Genomic DNA, 7,967 nt, shown 5'->3' with positions numbered 1-7,967 from the left:
ATGTTTTTAATTTTTGTTTTGGGTGCCCCCACAAAGTACCCATCACTTCATATTCTTTTAGATCACCCATGACATGTTCGAGAAGCCTTCTATATACCGCAACGATTCAATTAAAATTTTGACTATTACGTTTCTGATTATAATGGTTTCTGTCGATTTGCTGTCGCGTAAAGGACATAATTACGGGATGTCGATTAGAATCAATTTTATCTTCGAACAGCGCACATTTTTCTGGAAAATTTAGCTTGCATCAACTCCAATCTGTCTCATCATCCTATACTTTTGCGCATCATTTTAGTGGTTCAAAATTCGCTTTCGACATAACAAATGTTTCCGTTGTTGTCGACTATCACAATTATATGTATGCGTGGTAATGACGATGACCGGGAAAATACAGTTCTTGTGCTTGAATTTGTGGGCTGTATATCTCTACAGAAATGCCGTCGATTGCACCGGTGTGAAAAAGGGAGTTTAGGCCAAGTACCCTGTACCTTCTCCATCCGTTCACAGTAGGCCACTACACGAACTACTCCAAGGCTCTTTTTAAATATTGGCATGCATTATTTTTGAAACACTTATATCAAAAGCAACGATAGAACATGGAAAGATGCAAACGACCAAAGGCAAATAATATACATCTTTACCCTATTCGTCTAAGATAATTAGGGGGATCTCCCTGTATCTTATGAAAATGAGCTCTTGACTAATTGCAGAACATCTAGCATTGTATCAGGAGCTTCACATGTGGCAAGACAAAAATATCTATGTTATCATAAAATTGAGCAAATCAATCCATTCTTAGTTTGCATCACCCCTTATTCTACGACGAAAATCCATTAAAGGGTGCGGTGGAGGTCGAATAATTGAAAGAATGATCTGAATCAATTGTTTCCGAAACATTCAGTAAAACCATGAGGGGGAAGATTTAAAACTGGAATAATCTTAAAAAAGTATTTAGTCTCTAATATGATCTAGATTGGGATGTTCCTATCTACAACCTAATTATGGAAGTTATCTTCGAATAGGTAAGCATACATGTAAGTTTTAAACGAAATTCTGGAACAGTCTCTCCAAAGGGCGAATTTTGAATTTTGAAAAAATGGGGCCGGCTACATTTGTTTGTTTTAAAAGGAGTCTGGACCGATAACAGAGAACGGGCACATTGATCCTTTTCTTATTCTGCCATGACCTTTTCCGTAAATCTTTTTTTATAAAAAAATGTTAATCGATAAAATAATGTATATAGTTATCAAAGGTACAAGGATTATAATTTAGTACGTCAGACGCGCGTTTCGTCTACATAAGACTCATCAGTGACGCTCATATCAAAATAGTTAAAAAGCAAAACGAGTACAAAATTGAAGAGCATTGATGATCTTTAATCATACTTATGTTAGGAAAACCCTGTACGCCTTTTTGACAAAAGGATTATATTGGTATGATAAAAGGATTTAACATTTTTGGGGAGTTAGAGATTGAGATTGACAACCGAGACCAAACATTTTTTGTTAAACTAAAATGAACCCTAGTTCCGCGTGTTATCTTCATAAATTGCCACATAAAAGACTGTGTTTCTTGTAATAGATCGTTTTTTGTTATATAGATAAAGAATCATATGATAGATCACAATACTTTTAGCTAAGCATTGTAAGAAAATATTGATATTCTAAATATGTAAAGATTTTGATGGAAAGATTGAGATGACAGAATAAATTTAACAACTGGTAGAAGGAAAACTCATAGACAAAAAGGGATTCTAATAGTTGTCACCCGTATTATCGTCTATTTGACATAAAAAGGAGTATGGATTTTCTACAAACATTTACGAATTTTCATCAAAACAATTATCGCCTAAAAAAAAATTTGCAAAATTCTCATATTTTTTTATTTAGGAATGAAAGATCATTTAATATCACTGTGATAAGGTTTTTTTTATTTTAAAGCTGCCAAATTACCATTCAAATCTTGTTATTTCAAATATATTTAAATTATTGATTCGTATGTGCATTTATAAAAGTGTTGATCTAGTCAATAAAAAATAGACTGATTGATGACAATGCACCATGTTATATACAAATGTTGATTAAATCTTACTATATTTGTCACTTTAACTTTGTAAAAAAATAGTTAGGCGTACAGGGTTTTCCTAACATTGGTATGATAATTAATACCAATAGAGCATTGGAAATTGTGTTATTGTTTACAAAACTAAAAGTACTCCATTCTTTTAAAAAAACTGTGTTTGTTTTTCCGGGCATTTGTGAAGTATTTAAAGAAATAACAAATAAACAAAAGGTATGCGTTATCTTGATCAATTATAGATCTTTATCAATATGTTATGAACAAAATGTAAAACAAATATCGATATCAATTGAGTTCTTTGCAAGAGGAACGAAAAACCAAATATGTCTTATTGAAAAACCATCAGCGCGTTTTTCATGTCTTAATTACTTGACTTCGTCAGACCGACTTGGAGACAAGATAATGTATGATTATATATATATATATATATATATATATATATATATATATATATATATATATATATATATATATATATATATGTATATATATATATATGATACAGTTTGATTTTCCTTTAAGAGTTTGTTCTAATTTATCTGTGGTTTTAGCAACATTCATTTTTGATTTTGATTTTTGATTTTAATTCTAAAATGTATTCATAACGTCACTGAATGATGAGGACACACCACGAAAATGTCAATTTCTACGTGATTGTTATCAGACAAAATGAAATAACAGAAGTATAACAATTTCTTTCTCAAATTAGGGCCCATAGTTAGGATAAACCAATACGAATGAGTCACATGTGAACTTAATGGCATGACATTTTAATAGGAATACAATTTAACCTGTCACATTTAAACATAAAATAAAAGAAAGGCGTCATCAATGACATATCTTTAAGGATATAAAGTACTAAATGGTGGCCCCATTGTCGGCAATGCTATTTTTAGCAATTATCTCCTTAAAAGGCGCTTTTAATAAACTAATTATGGAAAAACTGCTGTTGTCTAATTGAAGCTCGATATCAATTTGCGATTTTACCGCACTCAAATATATATGGTCCCATGGCTTTTCTTGGTGAATTTTGGGGTTTTTCACGATACTTGACGATTTCGCAGAAAAATTTCCCTAATTTTGAGCAACATAAAAAAAATATTTCCGGCCCTTCATACTATACATTTAAGGACAAATTTGTGCTTGCATGAAACTTCATTCATAATGCTTTCCAGAAGAAAAATATATAAAAGATATAACAACCAATCACAGAGAGCCATCTATTTTTATCTCTATGTCATGTTCCCTTCATAAAATGGCTGCACCCATGTAATTTTATTTGGTACATTGTAACCTATTAAGGTTTTGTATATAAATAGCTATAATAAAACGAAACGAAGTAAAACATAATTATCATACTGTACACAGGGAGCCTTTTTATCTAACCTTGAACGTGAACATATTCTTTTAAAATAAGTAGTCAGTTTAGTTTTTTGATATATTTAACAACACATTCAAAATTGATATCTTTTCTATAATGGTTTTCAATTATAGCATTGCTTGCTTGATTAGAGTTTGCTTTACACCGCCTCAGTGCAAAAAGGCTATATCTGAGCGATCAATCTTAGCAATGTGTTATTATGTTGATTAATACAAATGATGTGATTTATCAACTACCACAACAAAGGTTAATAAATCAATATCAAATCTGAATCATTTTAATGTTTTCTATACGTGTTTGTGCATACTACTTGTTTGGTCGTTTCTGCTAAATATAAACTTCTATAACTGCAACTAGTTCATTTAAATTCAGCAATATATAATTTCGGCTGTCATGCATATGCAATATTCATATTTCAATGGACTAGTTTGTTTTGTCTACTCAGGTTTTAAAACATTGCTAATAGTATCAATATGTTTCTCCCTTGAGGACGTGTGGCGGCATTCAAGAAATTCCTGTTGTACGTAAGTCCGACCTTTCCGACAATTCACTCCAAGTTTCAATGATATTTAAATGAGATGCATATATCAGCAATGTCTTGGACAGGTTATAAAATCTGTTCCAAAAGACAATTTTTAATGGAGCAATGCCCCGTAGAAATATGAATTATGTTAGAAATTGCAGTAAATTGTTACCAAAGGTACCAGGATTATAAGTAAGGGCATCCGATACAGTTTCTCGATAAAATGTCATTTTTATAATTTTGTAATATGTTGTAGGCCTTGGCGAGTTAAAAAATAAAACATAAAATAAAACATAGGTCCGTGCTTGTTTAAAACAAATACCTCTCTCTGTTTGTGGTCTAAGTGAGAAACATCTCAAGAAAAGTTATAACGGGCTGTTGCTAATTTTTACGGCTTTTAAAATTAAAGACTCGGCCATTTAGAACTTGACATACAGGTACATTTACTGTATACACTCGTATATTATACGGTTTCATACCGTATGTTGACCTCTAGATTTGTTTTGTTTTGTTTAGTGGGCTGCTGTTTCATAACAAATATAAAAAATTATTCCTTAACATCCTTTTATTCACGTTTTAATCACTGAAAAATCCGTTTTTGTTGATACGAATTAAAAGTCGTTTGGGCAGTAAATCCAATTTAACGCGCATTGCAATCCGAATTAGAATTTACGTTAGGACGTGAAACATTTCGAACTAGTTAATGCGAATCGAATTCGAATTACGTGTGAACTCAGCATTATCCTGCAAACGAACATCTTTTTTTTGTACATAAATTGCAGCACATACATTAGGCCGTTACTTTTTTCGTTTGAATTGTTTTACATTGTTATTTCGTGACCTTTTATAGCTGACTATGCAGTATGGGCTTTGCTCAATGCTGAAGACTGTTCGGTGCCCTATAGTTGTTAATTTCTTGTGTCATGTTTGTTTCTTGTTGAGAGTTGTCTCATTTGCAATTATACGAGACATCTTCTGTTTTATGTGGTCAGAAAACAAAAGCAAACACTTTTAAAGGAGTATCTTCAATTTCCTAAAGAATGCTCTTGTCCATGCAGACAATGAAACTATAACTTTAAATTTTATGATTTGGCAAAACCGATTGTATTAGTTGCGATTAAAATCCTTCTCTCATAGCGTAATTTTATTGGTAAATAACTTTTATTTTTTTTCACCATAGCGCGTACATAAAATATCGCACGTCCATTCCTCTGTCTGTCCTTCCGGTCCTTCTGGTTAATTACATTTTTTAAGTGAACAATTCTTACCAACATTTTATAAACTGATATCGTATGGACACGTCCGAAAATCAGTGCATATCAACTATTCTTTAAAAGAGTTATGCCATTTGGAAACATTGATTATATTGGAAATTGCATTGTATTTGCTGTCATCCCGTCATTATTCTAATATATTTACAAAAAATATAAAGAAAAAGAAAACAGCTGCGCTACGAGCGAATGATACGCCCGTCGTGTTAATAAAAAACATTATACATGTTTTTTTTAAAATAACACGGAAGTTGTACAGGAAGTCATGCTAAGTATATCTTGGCTCATTCATTATTCTTGCTCAATAGTAAGTTTGTATATCACAACATGTTTTATAAGATCCCCAAATTGAAGCTCAATAAAAATTCAATAACTCAAAAATGAATTAAAGAATCATCACAAAATAGTATACAGATCTTCAGTATATTTTTAACTAAAAAGTATGTGAAGTTTTATGCAATAATTATAAATAGTTTCTGAGTTACGGTGCGACATGTGAAAACCCACTCTTTTTGTCATAAACTCAATAACTCTAAAATCAAATTTTGAATCATCCTCAAAAAGTATATACAGATCTTCAGATTGATATAACTAAACTAGAAGTATGTAATTTTTTAAGCAGTAGTTATGGAACGCCGACACTGTCTTATTATGATATTTCTCATTATATGATGTTCATTTGCCTTTATATGATGTTATTTTACCCTTATATGATGTACACTTGTCATTATATGATGTGAAGTTGTCCTTATATGATGTCCAAACACATTTATATGAGGTACAAACATCTTTATATCATGTCCACAATTCATTATATAATGTGCTTTCTCCATTAAGTCATGTGATTGCGTCCTTATATTATGTGATGCTTTTCTTATACGATGTAGAAACGGCATTATGTGATGTGCAATCACCTTTATATGATGACAATTTGACATTTTCTGATGTGCAAATTATATCATATGATGTGCAAATTATCTTATATGATGTGCAAATGGTCTTATATCATGTGCAGATGTCTTTATATTATGTGCAAACTTCTCTATATGATGTGAACGTATCCGTATGTTATGTGCTAACATCGTTATATGATGTGGTAATGTCATTATATTATGACAATGTAACATCATAGGGTGTGGTTCGGCTTACATCTTTATAGGGTGTCAGAACAGCATTATGATGATGTCGAAACATCATTATGATGATGTGCATTTATCGTCCTGATGGTCAATGAACATGATTACGATTAAAGCGATTACTCAGTAGGTCAGAACTGATTCCGATCTGCTTCTGCAGAATTAATATAAACCCGGATCAAATCTTTAGCTATCGTTTGGAAAATGGTTGAGATGTAAAAAGAAAAAAACCTTGACATGTTTGTTCCTTAATTAAAGATGAAAAAAATCACCCTAGATATTATTGATGGAAAATTGTCAAATTATGAATTTTTATCGATGGGTCTACAATAATGAATATACGGGATCTACAATAATGAGCATATGTAGTTAACTTATTACGTTTTCATGAGAAATAGATCTTTAATCTTTTAAGCGAAAGTGCATTTTTAAGATAAAGTGAGACAATGCATTTTAAAAATCACACCAGATATTATTGATGGAAAATTGTCAAATTATGAATTTTTATTGATGGGTCTACATTAATGAATATACGGGATCTACGATATTGAGCATATGTAGTTAACTTATTACGTTTTAGAAACAGATCTTTAATCTTTTAAGCGAAAGTGCATTTTTAAGATAAAGTGAGACAATGCATTTTAACAAAAATTAACGTTTCAAACATTTCGGCGGAAGATTAAGATCAATTGATACAGGAACTAGTTGAAGAATTTCCCTGCAGCGGCAAAAATATGATAATACAAATTTTGTGGCTCTTATTTATAGCTTGCTGTTCGATTTGAGTAAAAGCTCCGTGTTGAAGGCCGTAATTTAACCTATATTTGTTTCCTTTTACACATTATGACTTAGATGTAGAGTAGTCTCATTGGCACTCATATCATATCTTTTTATTTCTATTCATTGTAAAAGACACCAATGAAATCAGAGTCAATTTTAAAAATATTTAATAACGATAGCTACAAAATTATCCTCTCTTGCATTTATAATTGTACCGGTATGGATGATTGGTTGATTGATTGCTTTTTAACGCCACTTTCAACACTATCATGCTATATCGTGGCGGTGAGTTTATATTGATGGAAGAAGCCGAAGTCCCCGGAAAAACCACCGACTTTCGGTAGGAAAAACTAATAATTCTATTAAATTAAGATTGGAGTCGAGCTTACCTGCCACGTGTGGGATTCGAACTCACAACTTACATGTAAGTGTTGACAGGCTAGATATTTGGACTGCTCGTCAACCGAGCCCCCCACCCCCACCCCCCAAAAGGAATTAAAGGAGATATTGGATGACCTTCAACTCGGTGCATGACACTTGCTTGCATCTTTTTATTATGTTCTCATGCATTTATTGCACACTTACATGATTATGAATGTATGCTTGACGTCCAGCGGAAAATTGAAATATATATATATATATATATATATATATATATATATATATATATATATATATATATATATATATATATATATATATATATATATATATATATATATAAAAGACTATGTGTTATGATTGCCAATGAGACAACTCTCCACAAAACACCAAATGACACAGAAATTAACAAC

The sequence above is a fragment of the Mytilus galloprovincialis genome, chromosome 6 (genome assembly GCF_965363235.1).
Source record: "Mytilus galloprovincialis chromosome 6, xbMytGall1.hap1.1, whole genome shotgun sequence".
Lineage (NCBI taxonomy): Eukaryota > Metazoa > Mollusca > Bivalvia > Mytilida > Mytilidae > Mytilus > Mytilus galloprovincialis.
The sequence above is the reverse complement of the archived record's forward strand: the minus strand, read 5'-3'. Positions refer to the sequence as shown.